This window comes from Mesitornis unicolor, unplaced genomic scaffold (genome assembly GCF_000695765.1).
Source record: "Mesitornis unicolor isolate BGI_N332 unplaced genomic scaffold, ASM69576v1 scaffold870, whole genome shotgun sequence".
Lineage (NCBI taxonomy): Eukaryota > Metazoa > Chordata > Aves > Mesitornithiformes > Mesitornithidae > Mesitornis > Mesitornis unicolor.
The window spans coordinates 170,540-180,467 of record NW_010158772.1 but is presented as its reverse complement, the minus strand read 5'-3'; the positions used below and the strand labels follow the sequence as shown (position 1 = coordinate 180,467).

The window sequence follows — 9,928 nt, the reverse complement described above, 5'->3', positions numbered from 1 at the left end:
CCCTCTCCCACTCTTTCCACCCCCTCCACGCCAGAATGGGGCAACTGTTTCCCCAACACATGCATTATTCATTCCCAGCCACCTAACATGCAATGTTTGCTATTGTTCCCACCATCCACCCATGTAGCTTATGTTCCCCCGGCATCCTTTCTAGTGAATGGCTTCTGTATACCTCAACCTCGTGGATTACTGGACCCATTCACATACTGGTGCATCAGTTGAGAAAGAGGCTCGATCGTCAGACAAAGAGTGTTCTGATTGGTTTGGGATGATGCCTTTTTGGTTTTGTGGGTTTTTTTTCTGAAAGTTGCTCTATACTGTAATGCAGACAGAACTTTTCCTTCAGAGCGGGCTGTGTTAAAAAGAGAGCAGAGCTGCTGAAGTGCCTGTTGCATGCACTGCCTAGAAGCACGCAAGAGAAAGGCAGTATGCAAACTGAGCTGCTGTAGCAAAGGACAGGAGAACAGAGAAGTGCAAACATAGTGAAAGGTATGTTGTAACACTATTTTCTTCTCAGTGGCATAAAGTATATTTTCTATATGGCTTCTTGCTAAATACAGTGGATTGCTCAGAAACAGGAAAGATTTAGAAAGCATTGTATTTCTGTGTTGATAAGAAACAATTATGCTGTGTTCTCTAAGATGTGGACAATCTCTCTGAAACAGTGCTTTAGAATTGTGCTAGGTAGTTGTTTGTTGCAGTTATTGGTATCCATATAAAAGACTCAGGGATAATTCCCTTATTTGTTCCTCAAAGTCTGTTCAAGGAGGCTGTAAGTTTAAACCCGTGCATTACTTAAAAGTGACAGTGACATGGACATGTTATTCCTAAACAAGTTGTAAAACTCTCCTAATTGAAAAGTTGATTTGTAAAATAGGCATTAGGTGCATACATTTCTATTTGTGCTTTCAGTAAATTCTTGTTCAAAGAGCTAATCCACGTGTCTTGAGTGTCTAGTTGGAAGCTTATATTTGGAAGTAGATTAGAATGGCACTTGTGCAGAGCCCATACTTCTACAATGGATCAAGACTGATTACAGTGACACAGAATTTCACTTTTATTTCAATTGAATTTAAAGATTTCTTTAGTTTGCACAACATCAAAGGTGTCCTTCTAAATAAATATCTGTGCAGTGCTCTGTCTTAGGGCATATCTTATTATGTATGATATAATCAGATTGATATGGTATGACATCAGGAACAGTACATGTTGTTTTGAAATGTGCCTTATGGAAAAACAAAATGGGGGATATATAACAATATATGTGTTTCTTTGAAGAGAAGGAAGAGTTACAGTGAATGAAGCTCATGTTAATTAATAATGTTGGACAGACACTATAGCTTTTCTTGAACTACTGAATGAATGTTAAACCAGAAATCAAAAGTTTTATTGCCCTTGAAATATTACTTTCCAATTCACTGTTCACATTTTTCTAGTTTATTTAGTTTTTCTTCATAGCAAAGTGACTATGAATTACTGCTCCAGAGTCCACCCCCTGAAATTAATGGGGTGTGGGGATTATCATTAAAGAAAAAACTCCTGCATTTTTTAAAGTTGCAGAGATGGGTGAATGCCTGTTAAGACACTCTGCAAGCAGAGCAGTCCAGCTCCTGCGTTTTCCTCCTCCCACCTCTGGCACAACATGAGGAGCAGTGATTATTTTGCTGTTCCATCATGGCCACCCCTCCAGTTTCCCAGTGAGCTATGTTCCCTATGTGGTGGGGTGGCACTTTCACAGTGGGGCTGTAAGATCTACTTGGGCCAGAGCAGGTAGGGACCCTCAGCCCTTGGGCCAGCTCCTGGAGAGGAAGACTTTCCCCTACCTGAATTTTAAATGTACACATTCCTCAGGGTTCCCATCTTCTGCCTAGGGCAGCCACAAGTGTGTCTTTCATCTCCATTTCAAAATGGCTTGAGAAGAGGTTAGCCAAGGCACCCATTGATTGCCCACAGCCATTTGTAGGCACCTCTCAAAGCTGGGGTGCCAGGTGCCATCTCTGCCAACTGAGACAGGTGGAAAATGCAGGCAGGCAGAGCAGGACTAATCACAGAACAAGATAACCTCATTCCAGCCTTGGCCAGCAGTACTCCAGGCTGTCTCTGTGCAGAACTGGGACCTCCCTCCTGATCTGCTTGAGGGTAGGAAGACTCCACAAAAGGACCCAGACAGGGTGGATCAGTGGGCTGCAGCCAATTGCATGAGGTTCAACAAGACCAAGTGCCAGGTCCTGCACTTGGGTCACAACAACTCCATGCAATGCTACAGGCCTGGCGATGAGTGGCTGGAAAGCTGCTTGACAGAGAGGGATCTGGGGGTGCTGGTCAACAGCTGACTCAGTATGAGCCAGCAGTGTGCCCAGGTGGCCAAGAAAGCCAGCAGCGTGCTGGCTTGTGTCAGAAATAGTGTGACCAGAGGGAGTAGAGAAGTGATCCTTCTCCTGTACTTGGCACTGGTGAGTACTGATACTCTGTTCAGTTCAGGGCCCCTCACTACAAGAAGGACATTGAGTCACTGGAGCATGTCCAGAAAAGGGCAGCAAAGCTGGTGAAGGATCTGGAGCATAAGTCTCATGGGGAGTGGCTGAGGGAACTGGGGTTGTTCAGCCTGGAGAAGAGGTGGCTGAGGGACAACCTTGTCGCCCTCTATGACTACCTGAAAGGAGGCTGTACTTACAGATGTGAGCTGCGTGTGTGTTGGCTTTGCCCTTCCTGGTGTTATCAAATGGTGCATATTCATGAGCATGTCATGTCTTCTAGGGAAAATAGACACTATGTTTTCCATATGTGTCATATTATATTGTACCATATTATATCACTTTATAGTATATTACATTATATTGTACTATTTTATTTTAGGTGAGTGAAATATTGATTAAGAAACCCAGTCCACTTATATTATGCAAGTGGAGATCATTCTGACATTAAAAAGTAGAAAATTTCATGTAAGCTATATTTTTCTTATTATTATGTGATTGGCAGGAAAAATATTTCTTGAAGGAAAGTTATTCTAGTGGCTGGAGAAGAGGTGATAGATTTTTGACAGGTAATACCGTGAATTTATATTGTACTTCCATCCCAAGGAATGTCACTGTAATATAATAAACAGTAGCTGAATAAAATTTTAGTTTCTTCCGACATATTTTGTGCCTGCAGTTATTCATCATTCTTAATGAGACAATTAACAAACTGATGGGCATAAATTATATAATACAGGCATTTAACTCTGCCATCTGAATGCCAAACCTACACTTGTACCTACAAAGTATATAGTTAGGTGCTGTAATCCTTTTATGTGTCTTTTGTGTGCCTCCACAGAACTGCAGGTCATATCTTCACCGCTCTGTTCACCTGAATATTGTTACTGAAGTCAACTGGAAAGTGTGAATGAGCAAAAGCAAGTAGGATTTGCCCTGTGCAAAATCTGTACAAATCTAGAGACTAGGCCAGAAGCTTTTTTTGGAAAGTTTGGTCTTATGCACATTGAAACACTTCACTTTACATTGAAACATGCCAAATCCAAGATCAAATGCAGTAATGTAGAGCATTGCTGTAAGACTACATTGGCCAAAATTGAGAGAATCAATGCCAGCTTTAAGTGGATTTAGATAAACAGAAAGGGGGGTTTACAGGACATGAAAAAAGAACACTTCTACTCTTGCAGTAAGTGTTGATCAATTTTCAAAAGGCAGGAATGTCTAGGATCTTTTTTATATCTTAACTGACTAATGCAAAGAAAAATGTCTTACTGTGCCCCATGAAGTTGTACTGTGATGGAGTCACTGGGGCTCAAACTTTGTCTTATTGAGAATACGTTGTACGTAATAGGAAGGGTCAGTTAATTTTTTCTGCTTGTATACAGACTGTGAACCTATACTCTGAGGCAGGAATCAAAGAGAAAAATGGGTGGGTAGTTTTTATCTTCTCATATAGGGATTTGAAAGGTAATAATGGTCTTTTACAAAGCTACAGGGAGTTCAGCCTAGTTAGCACTTTTATATGCTTAGACTTTAATAAAGTATCAATTAGCACATGCAGAAGCAGAAGCCCCGTCTAAATCAACAGAAAATAATGTGATGGTCATTTTATGAAGTATAGTGACAGTTCAGTGTGGTTAGAGACATTACAGAGTAGTTTGCACCACAAAAATCCTTATGCTGGGTTCAAAGGTACAAGCTCCTTCTTGAAAGGATAGTCTAAAGAAATGGCTTGTAAGCATACTAGGCTCTGGATCTGATTTACCTGTCATGAAATTATTGCTACTGTAGAAGTGGGGACTCATGAGGGCAATCAAAGTGCAACTGAAGTGAATGCTTTATTCCCATTTAGTCCCACAGTACGGCAGTCACAGCCAAACACTTTTGATCACTTTTGATTGGTCTTTCCTGGAAAGACCAATTTAGTATGATGGTCAAGGAAAGCATGAGGTTTTTTTCTATCAGTCATCTGTTCCAATACTTCTCCCACCTTATAGTTAGATGTTGGATTTGCTTGTAACCTACATTCCTCTTGCTTCAAATTAGGTTTATTGCACCTTCACCTGTCCCTGGAAACTAAGAAAAGTAGATCGCCACTCTTATTATACCTGTTAGTATGTATTATGCTTTTTTAAAGTCTGCTTTTACACTCTGCCACAAATCTCTTTTTTCCAGACTCAGCAAATACAATTTTATTAACCTTTATATAAGTCCTGTTTTACTAAACCTCTGTTCAAATTTCTTACTGTATTCCTGACAGCAGTTTGGGAGTCTGCCCTTATCTTCTTTAAGCTGTGATGCACTGCCTTTCTGTGCTGCCGATCCCGGTAAAAGTGTTTCATATACATGACATGAGCAACTTGCCCAACATCCTGTTGATATAGCACAGAGTGTCATTTTCCTCCTTTGCAACAACCCATGCATCAAAGCATTGGCTCCGATTCAGTTTGTGGTCAGCTCCTTTCTTACAGTGCTGACTCCTAGGCCGTTATTCACCGCTCTATGCCCGGACATTTGATTTTGCCATTCCAAGACTTGTGCTTTCCACTTGTCCAGATTGAATTTTCTGGTATTGATTTCCTACCATTTCTCCAATTTATCAAGATGATTTTGAATTCCAACTTTGTCTTCCCAAGTGCTTACAACATCTCCCAGCCTGATGTCATCCTCACATTTTGTAACTGTACTTCATGATCGAAACTGATAGCATAAACATTGAATAGTACTGGCCATGAGGGAAAATCCTGCAGGACCATTTGATGTTATCTCCCAGTTTGTTACTAAGCTATTGATAGTGCTGCCACTCTCATTTCACCTGGACCATATTCTCCCATCTTGCCTTTGACAATGAGTTGTGGAGTTGTGTGAAACATTTTATGAAGGTCAAGATGTATTGCATTTTTCTCATCTCACATCTGCTAGGCCAGTTCTCTTACTAAAGAGAGGAAAATCAGGCTGCTTTTTTGTCAACTTGTTCTTCAGAAATCCATGCTGGCTGTTCCTGAGCACCTCATTATCCCCTAGCTGCTGAAAAACTGGTTGGTTGTTCCAGTAACTTTCCAAGTATTGAAGTTGGAATGAAAGCTCTATAATTCACTGGTTCCTCTTCCCCACTGCCCCCTCCCGCTTTAAATATAGGTATCATGGCCAGTCTTATGAAGATAATCACTGGTGTTTTGACTATTGCTTTAGCTGGTTTCTGAAGAACCTGAGGGTAAATTCTGTGCTGACTGATTGATTTGGCAAGAGATTTAAAAAATGCAGGTTATATGGCTTGAAAGAAGAACATCATATCTAAATATCCCATCAGTTTTCACTGGGCACTAGATCAGGCGTTTTGCTGAAATCAAGCTGAGTGAAATAAAAATGGATCCATCCTTTTTCTTCATGCTTCCTCCAAATTTAAAAAGAGAACATGTAGTAAAAGACTGAATATCTGGGAGAAAATGAAGGTGATATTTATCCTGCTAGATTTTATTTGAGACAAAATGATTCTTCAGTCAAAAGGAAGAAATCAAAACTCATGCTTCAGTGTATAAAGTGATCACAAGGGTCAGCAAAGAATTCTTCTCACCATTTCCGGCATCTCACAACATTACCGTCTTATTTTTTATTATTAACTAAAGATTATGTACCAAGCAGTATCACAATATTGACCTCAATGGTGCATATTCCCATTGTTAGTTATTTTCCACTTCTCCTTCCCAGCTCTGAAAATTCAAATACAAAATATTTAATTAATCTAATTTCTCCCACAAAAAGAAAGAAACGAATTATATTGAGACTGGATTTTTCATCTTCACCTGGAAGTAAAGTTTCCTTGAGCAACTGTCTTTCAGGCAAATTATTTAAGTTTGCACGCACATGTCTTTTAAGTCTTGTACGTTTTCCCAGCAACCCATAGATCAATATCTCAGAAAAATAGCATTTTTTCTGCTTTCCTTACACCTTCTCTGGTTAGGATTTCACTTGTGTCAGACTAGAAGCCCACTCCATTTCCATTTGGGATGCACTATCTTTCAAGCTTCTTGGTATAATCCTCTTTGCTGCTATTAATCACAGCTATTCTGATGTCAAGTTTCTTTTGTTAGAATTTCTTTCATTTCTGAACTATCACCTCCAAAGCATACTGAAAGGGAGTTTAACTATTTGGAAGTACCAGCAAAAATCTCAACATTAGAGGACAAATCTGTTTTGGCAGGGCAATCCTGGTTATCTTGAAAGGTACAGTGGAGAACTGGCTACTAAAAATGCAGACCCACAAGTAAGAATGGATTTAGCAGGTACGTAAGAAAAATCTTTTTGCTGCATTGCACACACGGATGGGCTAACAGCAAAGCTGCAGTCTCATTTGGGATGTTCTTCTGCAATGTATTTTAATTTGCTGTCCTTTAAGCCCTCCTGCATTTTCTGCATTTCCTTGCATTTTCTTGCTCTCTTCTGATTGCATATAGTGACTACTGACAGTGGGAGAAATGGACCTTCATGTCCCATGCAGTTGCTGTCAGTATGGTCTTCCTGTATTTATGTGCTGTGGTCAGGGTCATTAATTCTTCGTACACTGGCGGATGTCACCCTACCTAAAGGGAAGGTATGCTTAGATATTCAAGAGGCCCCGAATGACCTTCACTAAGAAGGCTTTTAGCAGTGGGGTGGTCCCTGGGATTTATATATGGATAAAATTTTCCTGTAAGACGACAAACAAACAAGTGAAGAGAAGCAGAAATACAAAGCCTGGTTTATTATGGTTATCTCTTTTCCTCATAACTCTTCCTTCATGCATGCAATAATTCCAGCTCCTTCCAGCTTCCTTAGCATACCAGCTAAAACACCTCAATTACTACTCTGGAATCCCATGCAAGATTATCACTTGGCCAATGAGACAGTATAATTGCTCATCCTTTCCTCAGTGGGATCGTTAATCTGGGTCTGTACCTGCGAATTCCCAGGGAGAAGATAGAAATACAGTAATCTTTGGGATCTCTATCTGTCTTTCACAATATTAATGGAACACTGGTGAATTATATCACTGCATAAACTCATTTTCTTGGGAACTAAGACTCAAAACAGCTGCAAAAGATCCTACCCTGGAAGAAGGACAACAACCAGATGGTTCACAGCAGATAATGGAAGGATGGAAATTTTGGCCAAGAATACCTCAGCTCTTACAAAAGCTGCTATTACATCACCATTACACATTGAATACTAAAACAGATGGAGCACTGGGTTTTGGAGACTCATCTGAAAGTCACCTGTAACAAATTGCCAAGCCAGGAGTTTGCCAGCAAGACAAAGCCTAAGGAATATTTTATATTCTAGTAAATGTTAGTTCTTCTTTGATTGCCATTAAGCAATCCAGACAGCAGAACTGCTACATCTTTCAGAATACTCATCTTTTGAACTGGGAGGGAGCTGGGAAAGCTAGGAACATGTCCCTGCAGGGGATTATGAAGAAGACAGAAAATTGATAATTGAGTCCTCTTCATGAGTGGTACTGTTAGTATATGTCACATGTATAGAGGACAATTAGGTAATACCCCACATCGACTCCCTGTGGAGACTGCAACAGTTGAGTTTGAAGACCAGAATCTAGAGGCTGGCATGCAAAGCATCTGAGGTTGTTTTTCAGGCTTTATGAACCTTATTCTTGCTGCATTAGAACAGTTCTAGGACAAATGAGGTCAGCACATCTTTATTCCTTCTTACTGTATTCTTTCAGCTTGAAAGTATCCTGTGAAGGCCAAGCACTCATATTCTGTATTTCTAGAAACACTTTGAAGCTAGATGATATGAACAAGGTAGACTCTAACAGTGCAGATAGAGAAAGAAGCTGTAAGACTTCTGTTTCTTTTGCTGGTTTGATTTCACAGAGAGCAGCTTGAAGTTGGCTTGAAAACATTCATCCTGTTGGTTAGTAGCTTGTCTTCATGTTCAGATGATGCACTCATTGAGGTCAGGATGAGGTACAGATGCCAGTGTTGTACAGCTTAATCAATGTCAGGCTCAAGAAATACAAATTAGAGGACAGATTGTCACCTCTTAGAGCACATACAGCTATTTTGTAGGTTAAAGATAGTCCTTTCTCTATGAATACAGACATGATTTTAACAAAACAAAAGAAAACAAACCAAACACCAAAAAAAACCCAAACAAAAACCCCAACACTATGTGCCAGTGGGTGCATACAATTATGGGAAATGCCCAAATATAGTTTTCTGGTTGGAAAAAGAAATTACCCATTCACTTCTTTGTCTTCAACAGCTGCTTTTGAAAGAGGGTTGGTTTTGGTCCATTTGTAACATGTCAAAATGCTGTATAAAATGCCAAGTTAACCAGGATCACAGTCATAATGTCACTAGGAAGTCGTCTTCACCAGTGACAGCACATAAGCCCTCACCTATCATTATTTTTTATCTTCATGCATGGGAAGAATTACCTCTATCCACTCCAGACAGACAGCTGCTTCTCATATCTGTCTCTGGATAGGAGATAACACTTTTCCCATTTTTGGCATTTAGGGGATACCAGAGAGCCTTATTGTCAACCCAGCAGCTATGGGATAAGAAAGAGTCCAGTTTTCACTGCTACATGGAAATATGTCACATCCTGGGGACTAGCATACCCAAAATGCAATGTTTAGTAGCTAAGGAACATGATTTGCTACCATAGTCTCCTGGTTTTGCTGGGATTGAATTGTACAATTCCCTTTTAATGTTTCAGCAGAGCTGGATTTATAAGAAAACTGCAATGGTTGATTTCGTTAACATAAGTTGATATTAGAGCTTTAGCTGGGATAGAGTTATTTTCCCTAATGATAGTAGCTGATAAGTTGGTTTTTTTGTTTTAGTTCTTGCCAGCAGATGTTTATATTTTTCAAGGTTTTGTTTTTCAGTCTCCTCCTAAACATGTTTCCATAGTTTCTTTTTATTTTTTTCCCTCTTCTTTCTGCACAAGAGGATGGGGAGAAAGCGAAAGCCCAGGATTCTCCGGGACAGGTGACCCAGGGCAGATGATATGGCTGTGATCGTGGTGATGGCCCATCTCAGTTCCTGAAGCTTATGCCTCCCTTGTCACGTTTTTGTGGGTGCACGGCCAGGGGCTGCTGTTTGTGAGCTGGGTATAACTTATGGTGCTTTATTATCATTGTTCCTATTCTTGTTACAATTCATTATTATTGTTGTTGTTGTTGTTGTTGTTTCTGTTTGGTTTAATTACTAAATAGTATTTATCTCAGCTGCCAAGTTCTTTACATTTACTCTGCTGATTCTCTTCCCTCACCCCACCAGGATGGGAGGTGAGGAGGGAGCGAGGTGGTGTTTAGGTGCTTGCTGGGTTGAACCATGACATGTAGCCACCATGGAGCACAGACAGGGACACCTCAGGTTCAAAATGCATTCCAGGTGTGCAACAGGAATGGGTTTTATCCCACTGCAGGGGTATGGCAGATCAGGCAA

At 40.3% G+C, this 9,928-nt stretch overlaps 1 protein-coding gene across 1 annotated transcript in view; it reads left to right on the top strand.

The window, feature by feature from the left end:
- Positions 1-344: 344 nt before the first annotated feature.
- CDH20 (cadherin 20, type 2) overlaps positions 345-9,928 on the top strand; it is a 53,825-nt gene continuing 44,241 nt past the window's right edge. The window contains exon 1 of the mRNA XM_010184447.1: positions 345-489. The gene's annotated coding sequence lies outside the window, so the exon portion shown is untranslated. The remainder of the gene's footprint in view (positions 490-9,928) is intronic.